The sequence below is a fragment of the Cuculus canorus genome, chromosome 1 (genome assembly GCF_017976375.1).
Source record: "Cuculus canorus isolate bCucCan1 chromosome 1, bCucCan1.pri, whole genome shotgun sequence".
Classification (NCBI taxonomy): domain Eukaryota; kingdom Metazoa; phylum Chordata; class Aves; order Cuculiformes; family Cuculidae; genus Cuculus; species Cuculus canorus.
The window spans coordinates 133800603-133813405 of NC_071401.1; the positions used below are offsets into that span (position 1 = coordinate 133800603).

General features: G+C 41.0%; 1 protein-coding gene across 18 annotated transcripts in view; it reads left to right on the forward strand.

The window, feature by feature from the left end:
- The first annotated feature begins 10436 nt into the window (after positions 1 to 10436).
- The window catches only part of SHISAL1 (shisa like 1), a 71863-nt gene continuing 69496 nt past the window's right edge, over positions 10437 to 12803 (forward strand). For 5 of the 18 annotated variants that reach the window (XR_008451004.1, XR_008451005.1, XR_008451006.1 and 2 more), the window contains exon 1: positions 10448 to 11083. The gene's annotated coding sequence lies outside the window, so the exon portion shown is untranslated. Of the gene's footprint in view, positions 11084 to 12803 lie in introns of all 18 variants that reach the window. The other 13 variants (XR_008450998.1, XM_054073081.1, XM_054073087.1 and 10 more) reach the window with 8 other exon arrangements.

Here is a 12803-nt window from a genome sequence, read left to right on the forward strand (position 1 = left end):
CTCTATGTGTTGAAGTTCACATGCAATATTCACGTTTCTTTCATAAAATGTGACTGAACAATTTTCCAAGGAAGTGCATTAAATGCACTGCTCCTCTCTTCTTCCTCACTTAGAGACACAGAGCTAGTTAAAAGATGCTTGCTAGAAGACAGACAGAATAAACCATTACAGTAAAAACATATAAAACATTAGGAAAATATAAAATAATATATACATAAAATTCCAGAGAAAGTGACTATCTTTAATAAATACTTCTTACAATATTTACAATTTAGATATTATATTGGTGTTTGAGTGAGACCTAAAATGAAAATGACTAGAAAGTAACTATTTTTATTGCAAACAGAAGGAAATGTACAAGGTAATTAAATAACATACACAAAGAAAAGCAAATTAGATTTTTGAAACTCTGCTGTTTTTTAGTGACTCCCATGTGGCTTTTGCAACACAAGCAAGCAAACTTGTTTATTTTATAAATACTAGGCCAAATCCTTACATCCTCCCCACTCCCCACATGCCACTATAACACCACAGGTGATGATAAGTTGATTTAACAGCTGCTTTCTCAGCCACCTGGTAAAGTGTTGTCATCTCCCTTCAGCTGCATCCAGTGTAAACAGTAAGCTAGAGGGAGGAGGAGGGCTGATCATGGAAAGAATATAATGTACTGGTTTGAGCTGGGCAAGGGGCAAAATCAGACAAAGCCAGCTACATATAAAAGAGCATTATCTTCAGACCACTCTGAAATGACAAGAGGGAGCTGAAATATGGTGTAGGTGAAGAGAACAGCAGTCCACCTGGCATATTGAGAAATAATAATTTCCCCTTACAAAATACTAGATAATCTCACATTTTAATCATAATTCCTGATTACATGTGATATAGGTGAATATATAATGATAATAATATAGGTGAATATAAAATATATAATGTGATATATTGCCAGAAAGCAAGACTTTATATTTCAGTAGTGAGATATATATACATATGCGAACTGATCAACCCAGACTGCCAGATTGCTACCATTGCTCACTATTCTTCAGCATTTCTGTTTTCTAAGTATTTTTTACATTGTAACATCAAGGAACTCGGCAGTGACTTGTGTAATCTGATTCCCCTCTCCCTCCCATCATTTCCCTGGGTGATCCTGAACAAGTTACTTCATTAATTTTAATTGGATGCTGTCATGAGAAGAGGCTTGTAGGGCTGGGCTGCAAGTCTGCAGTCATTCATTCCTTATTTGGTGAAATTCCTATTAGTTCTAGTGGGAATTTTCTCTGTGTCAAGGCTGCAAGATTTGCAGCAACTGCATGGGCTTAAAATGCAGCTACAGTCAGAAATTCTTTCTGGTCATGTGAAGATTTATATAGATGAATAGCAGATTAGACTCTGTTATTAATATTTATCTTTGTGTTTGCCACTCGAATAAATTTTAAAAGGCCCTTTCTCAGTCTTTACTGGCTATTTCCAATCACAGCAGGCATTGACAAGTGAGTTTGTATTTCTGTTAGCAGCTCTGCCTAGTCCATTCAAACTCTGGGCGAGTCTTGGCAATGAAGGAAAAAGCACAAAATAATATGTGTGTGGGGGTTCCTGCCATTGCAGCAGAAATGAACAGGTAAATACAGTTTCCCAGAAAATCTTTTGTTCTTGTACCCACCTCTAAATGGGCTGTGAACAGCTCAAGAGAAGACCAGCCTGACTTCAATTGCAGATGAAATCAAGCCAAATGTGATTCCTCAGCAGAAGACACCAGAGACAGTTTAAATAATTCTTACAATATCCTTAAGAATATTGTAAATAAATGGAATGTGGAAATACTAGATTAGAATGTGAATGTGCCTGATTTACATAGCTTTGTCGGGCAAATATTGCTGTTATAATGAAAGCAATGGAAGATACTGGTTGAACAATATCCTTTTACATGCATACAGGAATACTATAAAAACAGTCAGAAAAAATAATGGAACTGTGAAAAAATAAGGACAAAATTTAAAACAAATACTATTACATTTCACCTGTGTTTTCTGCAGCTCTTCTCGCATTCATTTCTGGTCCTCAGGAAACTGCAACAAGCTCTTGAGATGTGGGACAGATGAGGATTTTGTGAATGTGATTTTGTGAATATTTGTGCATGTTTACCTTCAAAACTGAGGAATAGCTCTCAAAATATTTGTGACTTCTTTTTATTTACTCATTTGCATGCTTTTCTTTGCAAGTGTTTTTGCCTCAAGAGCATGTCCAGAATTCCAATGGGCATGACCAGCCATGCTGGTAATAAGGGGCTTTAATATGAGAGTCAACACAACAGGATTCAGAAACCCTAACATGTAAATGCCACCATGCATTTGGATAAGAAGCAACCATGGTCACTGTCACCATGGTTGGCATTGAAGACCTCCAGTCCTCTAATTCTGCACACACTTTTTACAGAAGCCATTAGATCATTATAGTGAACTGATTTCTGTTTCACGCCTAACACCTTCCTGTATGTTCCTTGTTGAGTTGCTTCTCTTCCTCCTTCTTTGATTCTGCCTGTATTTCTATGTTTCTTCCCTTTTCTTCTGCAACCCCTCCTTACCCACTTTTCTTTTAACACCCTGAAAGAGCTTATGTTTCAAACCTCTGTGCTCTACTAACCCCAAAGACTGACTTTTCTCTTTCCCTGAACCTCTCCCCTACCATCTACTGCCCCAAAGTCCAGATTGCTCTCCCTGTTGATGCAGCGAGTGGCTCAGCCCAATGGATATTACTTGGTGAGTTAGGCAACCTGAGTATGACTCAATACTGGCTGATATACTTTCTGGTAAGATATAGTGGTTGAGTCACCTTCCCTGGAGGTGTTTAAGGGATGGGTGGATGAGGTGCTGAGGGGCATGGTTTAGGGAGTGTCAGGAACGGTTGGACTCGATGACCCAGTGGGTCCCTTCCAACCTAGTGATTCTATGATTCTATGATAGTTTATTCTTTGAGAAGGAAAAAGAAATACTTTAGCCAAGATAAATAGAAATCTCCCCAAAGAGCAACATGCAAAGCATTCATCTATTTTTATGAAAATTATGGAAATACAAGCTTAATATTATGACATCAACTAGCTAGTAATTACTACTTAGAGACACTTATATTGTTTAATGTATTTTGTCCTGAAAAGAAATTCCATCAGTCATTGCTTACAGAACCCCACAGATACACAGCCATCATTTAGCAAAGAACAGCAAAACCACATCTTATTTGGTTTGTGTTAAACAGAAAAGGACCTTCATTTTAGATGTTGTACTCTTCCTGTAGAAAGACACGCACAGCATAATTTATCTAGCTCAGACAGAAGTGAAGGTGTTTCAACTTATGCTTCCAGAAAGAGCAGGAATTTCTAATGTACTCCGGTCACCTCTGCTTGCTTTTTTCCTGGGTTTGACTGCCAGCCCACCGGTCAAAATAGTTTCTTCTATTTTCTGTCAGTGACATGTGGTGTCTTAATGTAGGTGTGTCACCCCTCAAAAAATATTTTGTCCCTCAAAATAAATAGTGGCCCAAGAAGGTATGGTTATGGGACTGAAATACAAAGTATCCTATTTCTGCTTCTTTCACTAACAAAAAGGTATCTGGTATAAATAATTTAAAAAAGAAGAATCAGCATGAAGCAAGCAAATTTGTATTGAAGCTACACTTCAAAGTGAAGATAACACTTCATAATACATCTGTGACCCAGATCATCAAGGATATGTAGCTGGTTTACTCTGATGCTTAAATAATTTTAAGGTTATGGGCACAGATGTCTTAGAGGTCACCTAGATAATTTTCATCCAAACTGACTGTGGTTGATGGATCCATTCTTGCAAAGGTCTGCAAAGGAGAAAACACTGAAGAGAGTGCATAGCAGAGAAATCAAAACACTGTATGAGCTCCTGAGAAGTTCTAGAAAATACCTGGACCATGCTGAAAGCACTGGTGCACTTTAGTATACTCGCTCTTCACACATTTCTGTGATTGGTTGCAGTGAGTTAAGTGCGGAAGGGAGGATAAAGCAGCACTGTGAGGGAAGCATGTCATCACAGGGAAGGTGACCACCCTAGTTTCCATTTCAGATAGGAGAAGAATTTTACAGTGGAGTTGAAATTTTGTTTTTTCCTGTCCATCAGTAAGAAATCCTAAACAGGAGGATGGAATATTGTTCTGGATGCAATCACTTATCTGTATTTTGATTATAATCCATGACCATTATGAGTAAAGGCATATTTATAGCATGCAAATCCTAACCCAAGGATGGCAATCTAAAACCTGTGAACATGGAATATTGTGGAAGAGTAACTTATTTATATGATGGTCTTACAGTTTAGTTTTTCTGTGTGCTTGCTATGCACGAACAGATTCCATGGAAATTGAATGTATAGGAAAACATAAGCAACTCCAGTCTCTGGGTTCAGCTCACATTGAAAACCCTTTCACCCGTCTTTTGCAGTTCATTTCCATACGGTAGAAAAATCTCTTTGCTGGTTTGGCTCAATGTTGCAACTGATGCTTCTCATTCAAATACTAACTTCAGGGAGTATTTTGAGTAAAATGCTAAGACATAAATGATGTAAATCTTTACTATAGTATAAAGAGAAGGGAGATCTTGGCCTCTTCTCTTGAGCAGTATGTTTGGGCACTTTCAGTTTTTTATGTTTTCCCTGTAATAACAAGGATTAATGTAATGTACCTACAAAGAGATTACGTGAATGAATTACACAGGAGATTAATGAAAAATCTCATTTTGTGCACTCATCAAAATAAACCCTCTTCTGACTCAAAGAAAAGCAGCTATCCTTTTCTCCCTGATTGGACCAGATCATTAAGTGACCTACAACTAACTATAGAAGGAGTGAAAGGGACTGGTGAACTCAAAGCTAACCTATATTCCCAGCAAAATTCTAAACAATCTGTCCTGCAAAGGTCACTTAAGCCATCTAAGAAATATGAACATGAGTCAATCCCATGTGTCTCTCACGTCTACCATCCTCCAAAACCCAGAAGGAGCATGCAGTGAGGGAGTTAGTTGAAGAAGAGCTCCTGCTGGTTTATAGTAAGAAAAACACAACAATACAAGTTCCATCTCATTTGGAAAACCTTAAAATACTTTAAAAACAATATGTCACCCAGCACATCTGGGAGACCAGATATTTTTGTGTTTATAATATGGATAGCTAAACTAAAGCATTGTCCACTTGTCAAAAGTACCCAGAGAATCAAAAGTGTAGGAAAAAACCCAATCAACCAAAACAATTCCCAAGGATCTTGTGATGTAACCACAAGAAATCTCACTGTATTTGCTACCTTCCCTGATTTTTGGAGTATTCCCCTGTAAAATATAGTCATCACACTTCTGTGTAGCTCTTGCCATGTAAAGACATGACTCCTTTAAACACTGTGAAAGATAAAATTCAGTGATAATTATTCCAGCCCTTAAATGAAGCCTTATTTGGAATGAAATGTAGCCACTGTTCAACAATGCAACTCTATGTAGTAGCCTCTAACAGAAAGTGAACAGTGACACAACTAAACTTGTGGACAAACTATTAGATGACATGCATTGTACAATAATTTAAATTTATGGAGAATATAAAACTTGTCCCTGCACTTGGTATCTTTTTCTCTTCATACTTCCCATCTTTTTTTGCATAACTCCACTTACATTGCAGTTGTTCATCCATCACTTTTTTTCTTGTTAAAGGTTCCACATCCAAGTCCAACTACTTTATCTATCTGCACCTCTTTTTTCACAGCTGTAGGGTTTGGCCGGACACTGTGGCCACAAAGACTACTTCTTTCCACTCCCTCCTCTCTCCATAAACACAAAGTTATACAGTCCTATCCAACTCTGACTCTTCTGGAACTGGTAACTTCTCTGACACGTGCAGAATTACTCAGAAGTGTAGGTTGTTTTTGAACAAAATGGTGCCCTTATAGAAAACCATAAAAACTCCTTTAATTTTCATGTCAGGCAAGAATGCTGCTGCAGCTCTCTACCCTCTGATATACAAGTTGATTGTAATACAATCTAAAAGCACAGATCTATTAACCTTTTGGGAACAATAAAGATCATACATTTTCTCCTACTAAATCAGTAGAAAGCAAAATAGTAAAAAGTATCTAAAAGATAGAAGAGATAGAGAGAGGCTAGGGATGGCCTCACTGAGCTATCGAGTGATAATCCACCCATTGCATAATATTTCTATGACAAGTGTTAATAGCTTTTAAACGTCAGGTGTAGCATAACCCACTGTCTACACAAAAGAAGTAACCAATATTTCTTATGTGCTTACACAAAACTAGTTACCCTCTTGTCTTTCTCTTCTAAACAGCAGCTGGCTGGCTTGCATGTGAGTGGGAGAAAGGTGCTGTAGGATGACTTGCTTAGCAATCAAATGGAGGGGAGAGCACCCCGAATTCACAGTAGATTGCTCTGTGGGAGGAGGAGTGAATGTCCTTCCCTTTTTGATAACAGGATTAATGCCAATCCCACATATTTGTGTGTGTTTTGAGTTGGATTTATCAGTAAAATCCCTTACCACAAGCTAGCATGGCAGAGACATCTGTACTGTGTAATGTGACCCATTCTACTTCCCCAGATGTCAGCTTGAAAGTGAACATGTATATTTGTGTACATGTGCTTACGTGTGTATCTTCTCATCCACTTTTTAAATACCAGTTTCTTCTTGCATACGTATATACACACATATACAGACTGGATAGCAACAGGAAGGCACATCCCTTAAACATTTCCTCAAAATTTAGTTCTGAAAACCATTTTTCACAATCTTTCAGGACCATGTGGTAGCCAGGGCCATGTCCAAACCACCTGAGTTTGGACTTCCCTATTTGCAGTCAGCACTTTGATTGTTAATTCACTACAGATGTCAACACTTCTCATCTGGAAGAATCTAAGGCCTTGGGTGTACCTTGTTAGGATGCAAGTCCCTCACAAAAAGAATATCTAGGCAAGTTCCCTTTAGATAATATTTAAAGGTGAGTTATGAAAAAAAGCTGAAACAATACTTGGAAACATTCTCTTTTCTGAGTACTATGTGGAAACGTTTTTTCATATCATAACATTCCAATGAAAAACCATGTAGAATACTAAGCAAATTGAATTAGCCATTCTGAAAATTAACTTGATACTGATGCATGCCATACTTCTGTGCTTATAATGCATTATTAGGAAAAAAACTGTGTGTTAACAATTAGACAGAGGGTGAAAATCCATGGAATTGCAATACATCTTTGTTGGCTTTGGCAAAGTACAACTCATTAGTGATGGAAACCTGTGAAATTTGAGGTCAGACCCAAAAAGGCTTACACATATGCTTATCTTTATGCATAACTCATGCGCGCAAATTGTTACAGCATTTGGCCTCTGATATGGTTGCTTCAGCACTGACCTCTGTTCTGCAAAGCCTAGGGTGTAATCTTGTCCTTACTGCAGTCAGTGGGACTTTCCGTGTGAGCAAGACTATTTGTATGAGCCAGCAGAGCTGGCCTGTAAGTAGCTGAAACAGTAAATTAGCTACTTAGATGTAGTGAAGTTTAAAACAGTTCTTTTCTCTAGCTTTGGAGGGAAAAAAGGAATCTGAATAGTGACTCTATGCTATTTTTCATTATTATATTATTTACTGTAGTATCATCCCAAGGCCCAAATGAGGTTCCCATTCAAGGTTTCTTTATACTACAATCACACAAGCAATCACTGCCTGGATTCTAACCATTTTTGTGGTTTTATATGGAACTCTGAATTTGAAATCTTGAAGTAGTAGAGGCTTAATCAGGAGTAGTGTCATACTCCGCAAACTTGGTCCTAATAACACTCCCAGCACTGGTTTAAGTAGGAATGATAGATAAATCACTCACTTCTCTTGTCTTCTGTTCAGCGTCTTTCTCCATACCAAGATACATACTTGAAGTTTACACAGTGATAGAAGTCATGATTTTAAACAGTTTCTTATATGGGACAGGAATACTAAAGCAGGAAGGCTTGTAGCTACTTAAAAAACTAGGAAGAGTTGACCCAACTACCTAAAATATAAGACTGGATTTACGTTATACTTGCTAAAAAAAAGCCATAAAACATCGAGCAGATGATGATGCTGTTGGGACACAAACATTTGGTTGTTGCATCTAGCATTAGCATGGGATGGCAGAATCACTGATCAGATTTCATTTTCACTTCTTGCCCTAATTTGCATTTCCTGTTACCCTTTGTTGCCTTGTAGGTTTGAGATCCGACCAGACGCCAACTGAATTCTCAAACCAGTAAAAGTCCAGCTTTTGTTTCTCTCCAAAAGGAGGCAAACAAAAATAAACACTCTCCCTCCTGCTATTTCCCCTCACACAGACACCCATTCAAAAATGTCTGCTCCTCAGGAAACAAGCATGAGTAATACAGAATCGTAGCCATAGCCCTTCCTATGGTCACTCAAAACAATTAAATGGATGACGGTGAGAGTGTGTCATTCTAATAGGAAGAGAGGCCCAGAAAGAAAAAAAAAAGAGTGGCTGAACACTGAGTACCTCACAAGAACAGCTTTGAATCTTTCTACCTTTGTGCAAAGAGCTTCCTTGATACCATCTGCTTAAACAGAAAGGAAAAAAAAAAGTAAAAATAGGGAATAGAAGAGCTTATTACCCTTGTCCTTTCAGGGTTTAGTGAAGTTGAGGAATCAGCAATGCTACAGAACTATAAGAAAAAAAAACCCAAACAGATGAACTAGTGGTCCATAATTCCTGCGCTGCGTAATCATTTTATGAAAAAATAACCGCAGCCTAACTAGTCATAAGGAGTTTTACCTGGTGTCTGTAACAGAACTAGTTCCAATGGGACAGTGTAGCATAATTTTACATGGCTGTGTAATGAGACATCCTACTATGAGAAATTGACACAAGGTGACAGGGGACCTCGATTTCTGTTTGAAATCATTAAACTTACAGGTTTTAAACAACTGACTAAATTTGCTAATGTGAAGAAAGTCATAGTTTATATTCTTGCCCAATTTGAGAAGCACATCTGCAATCGCACCTTTCCATGTGCAACAACTGTGCAGGAAGTGCACTCCACCTATTTTAATACTCAAAACGTGGTTTCACGCAAGACTATGAATTAAAACATGTCAGGGAGAGAGATTAGGGTTAAGAAATGATGCTTTACTTCCTCCAGATCATAATTATAGGTAAGCAGTTTAGAATATCCAGATATGTTATCAAGCAGCCTAGTTTAAACATAGCTCCATCCACAAACAGTAAATAATGTACATGTGGTGGGCATGAGTCATCACTCTTGCAACAGTGTCTGTGAAGCTCCCTGCTTTTACATGATCTATGCATTGAAAAGTAAATGAAAAAATAGTTTTTGTTATAATTTGAGATCATTTATAGACCTTGATTTAGAGCAGTCACCTTTTGAGGCCACAACCATCGGTTGGACTACAGAGCTGTGGCACAAGAGGAGGGAGGCAGAGGAGAGGAAGCCTTAGCCATTGTTAGAAAAGTGAGCTCATATATCTTCCTCCCTCAGAATTGCTTTAGTATTTCTCTTAGAGGGGCAGGTTCTGCTGTTGCAGCAGCAAGGGCATACTGGCTGTGCAGATGGGCATTGGAATTGCCCCTCAGTGTGGAGTCAAGAGGACTCATATTGCTCTGTCTGAGCATGTGTGCATCTGCTGGAGTTGTGCTGTAAAGAAACCAAGCTTTGACTGCTGTAAGATATGCACTTACTCCAGTGCCTGCTTGATGGACAGACCCTGTCTAGCCTCAGTTATTTTAATTCATAGTAAGAGGTAGGACTCAAACCCTTACGCTGTTACTAAGCAGAGGCTGGGGCTTGCCAGCAGTGGTACCAGGCTGGTGCTTGTGTCATGCTGCTCTTAGGAGATGCTGTGCCACTGCCTTCACACATCCTCATAACACACTCTCTTTGCATTTGCTATGGTGCATACCAGCACCCGTGGCTGCTCACTGGTACCTCTGTCAGCACAGCAGGCCTTCACCACAGACACTGTGTCCTTGTTCCAGCCACATGGACACACAGGTGTGTTGGCCAGGGCTGCTACCTCAGACACACAGCAGCCAACTCTCTTATGATGCATTCTGCTCTCAGCAAACTCTCTTTGAATGCATTTTCTAAAGGAACCCAAAGCAGATAAGACATTTGCTGGGCCTCTCTGTGTCCACAAGCCAGAGGCACTGGAGGACAAGGCGCCTGAGCTTTGATCCTTCTGATTAAAATGTCCTCAGAGAGGATAGCTTCTTAATAGGCTGCTGAATGCTCCCAGAGTAATTTAAAATTACCAGACCACTATTTATTAATGTAATGCTCTTAAAACTTAAAATACGCAATCCCCAGAGCAGTCGTAACAGGGTATAAAGTGGGGTGGCATGGGGGAAGTGGGTAGCTCTGGCTGCACGAGCTGAACCCTCGCTGCCGGAGCCCCAGCCCCTGTGAGAGGTGACAGAGACCAGTTTCACTGGGGGAAGCCATTTCAGGGTCACCGGAGAACGACATCACACGACACTCCTCCTGCCGCACCTGACCTGCTGGGTCCCCCCTTCCCACCCCGCTCTCGCTGCCGCAGGCGATCCGTCTCCTCGGCGGGGCAGCGGGTGCCCGTGCCGGCGGGGAATTGTGTGTGCGGGACACCGAAGCCGCAGCCAGCCCGGGGAGCCGCGGCATCAGCGATCCTGCGCTTCGTCTGTTGTAGCGGAGACGCGCGTGGGAGTAGGGTGGCACCTGGCAAGCCGGCTCCGGGCTGAGGGAGAGCAGCTGGTTGGAGCGGAGGCGGGGGGAGGAAAGGAGAAGGTGGGGAAGCAGGCGGAGACAGAAAGGAACCGGCGAGCATCAGAACTGGGAGGTAGAGAGGTCCTGAGCACCGGCGTCTCGTCCTCCGGCTTGTGGACTGAAGCTCCGCGCTCTGCTACCTGGAGGTGTCGGTGTCAGTGTCGCCGCCCCGGGCACTGCTCCTGCCCCAGCCCCGCGGCGGAGGCGAGCTTTCCTTCGGGGCTTCGCCACGCAACTGTTGGGAAAAGTGGCTGCGTCCCGAGAGCGACTTAGCGCCAGGTTAGGGGCTGGTTCGTCGGGGAAGGTGGGAAGCGGTCGCGCATCGCTTTTCTCCGGGCGCCTCCCAGCAGCAACACCGGCGGCGCCGTGCCGCGGTGCCCGGCAGCGCTGCGGCGGCCCAGCTGGCCGAGAGCAGAGGCGCGGCGTTGGGCTGGGCGGCCGCCGCCGCCTTCTCTCGGTGCACAACGCCGGCAGCTGGCGTTTGGGAAAGTTTGCGTGCCCGCTGGAGCGAAGGGAAGCCGGGGCGGTGTGTAAACAGCGCGGCTGAGGGACCCGGCGGGGAGCGCAAGCTAAGGGATGGCCACCGCGTTTGTTTGCCCATTACCTAGGCTGCTGGCAAGGAGGTTTATTATGGGTGGGGGGTGTGCGCGCCTGCTGAATCAATATTTATTTACAGGACTCGAGTATTAATCACTCCCCTCTTGCAAAGCTCATTAGTGGTGACTTGTTTCCATGACAACAGCACCCCTCTGAGTCTTCGGGGTTATCTATTTGCCCGATTTCTTTCCCCCCCCCCCCCCCTTCGTGAAGCGTATTCGTGCTAGTAGTGTGTTTTGTCACCGAGCAGAAAAACAAGCAAATGAACCTAGGTGATTCTGTGTCCCTTTTCAGTGTTCCTCTAACGCTCAGTTTTTGTCCCTGTCTTAATTAATGATACATGGATGGGACTAAGCAAGTGTGCGAGTTATACAAGATTACATAGTACTTGTTTTACTGCCCTATCTTGTTTATCTATGAAGTTCAGACTAAAATATGGCTCGTTCAAAGTACTCCTTGAATGTGTTAGTGCTGAAAAGCACGATGTTTGTTATGTTTTTGTTTGTGTATCATTTAGTAGCACAGAACCTTTTGAGAGGCATTGTATTGCAGTCTGCTAGGCAGAGCTGGGAATCAGGCGTGACTTACTGTGTAACTTTGTCACCTTCTTGTGTGACCTTGACAGATCTCTTAACTTATTTATATCCTACCCTGTCTCAACAAAAGGAAATGTTGCCCACTTGTACCTGTGAAATGTTCTGAGCATTTGTTCTGTTCAAACAAAACACTTTTCCTAAGATGGAGTACAGTTAAAATTGAGTATATTGTTTTCTAAGGAGTAAATGTATCTTAACATAGCTTTTGTCAAATGATATAAGTCAAAATCCCTCTTTTTAACTTGTCTTTATTGAACACAGCACAGTCATATTAGCTTGAAATGAAATGCACTGTTATAATCCATCTGAAATCAGTGATTCTAGTCCCATTTATGCTAACTACCAGTCACTGCTTGCTTGGGTTGACTTCATTAATCAGGTGAAAATGTCACTCTTTATCAGTCTTAAATATCTACTGTGATGAAGAGTATATATCCAAAAATAAGATAAAATAGTAAAGAAAGGAGGCTGTAAAATTGAATGACAGTCTTGATTCCTTGCCTTAAGAATTGCAGCCTGAGGAGGACTTAATGCTTTCTTTGAGAAAGATGTATAGAGAGAAAGAGTGAGCAAGCACACACTTTTAGCTTAACTAGATCTCAAGTTAAACATCCAAAACTGTTCTAGCAATTTTCATTGTTTTCCAAGAAACATTTTAACATGTAGTATTCTGTTAAGAAACATTGGGAGTGTGTAAGAAATGTTTTAGAACATTTAGAACAACCAAAATACTGCCAGAGTGATGTTCAGTTATGACCATTTTGGATGACGGGAATACTAAGTTATAATAGTAGAGGAACCTTAGT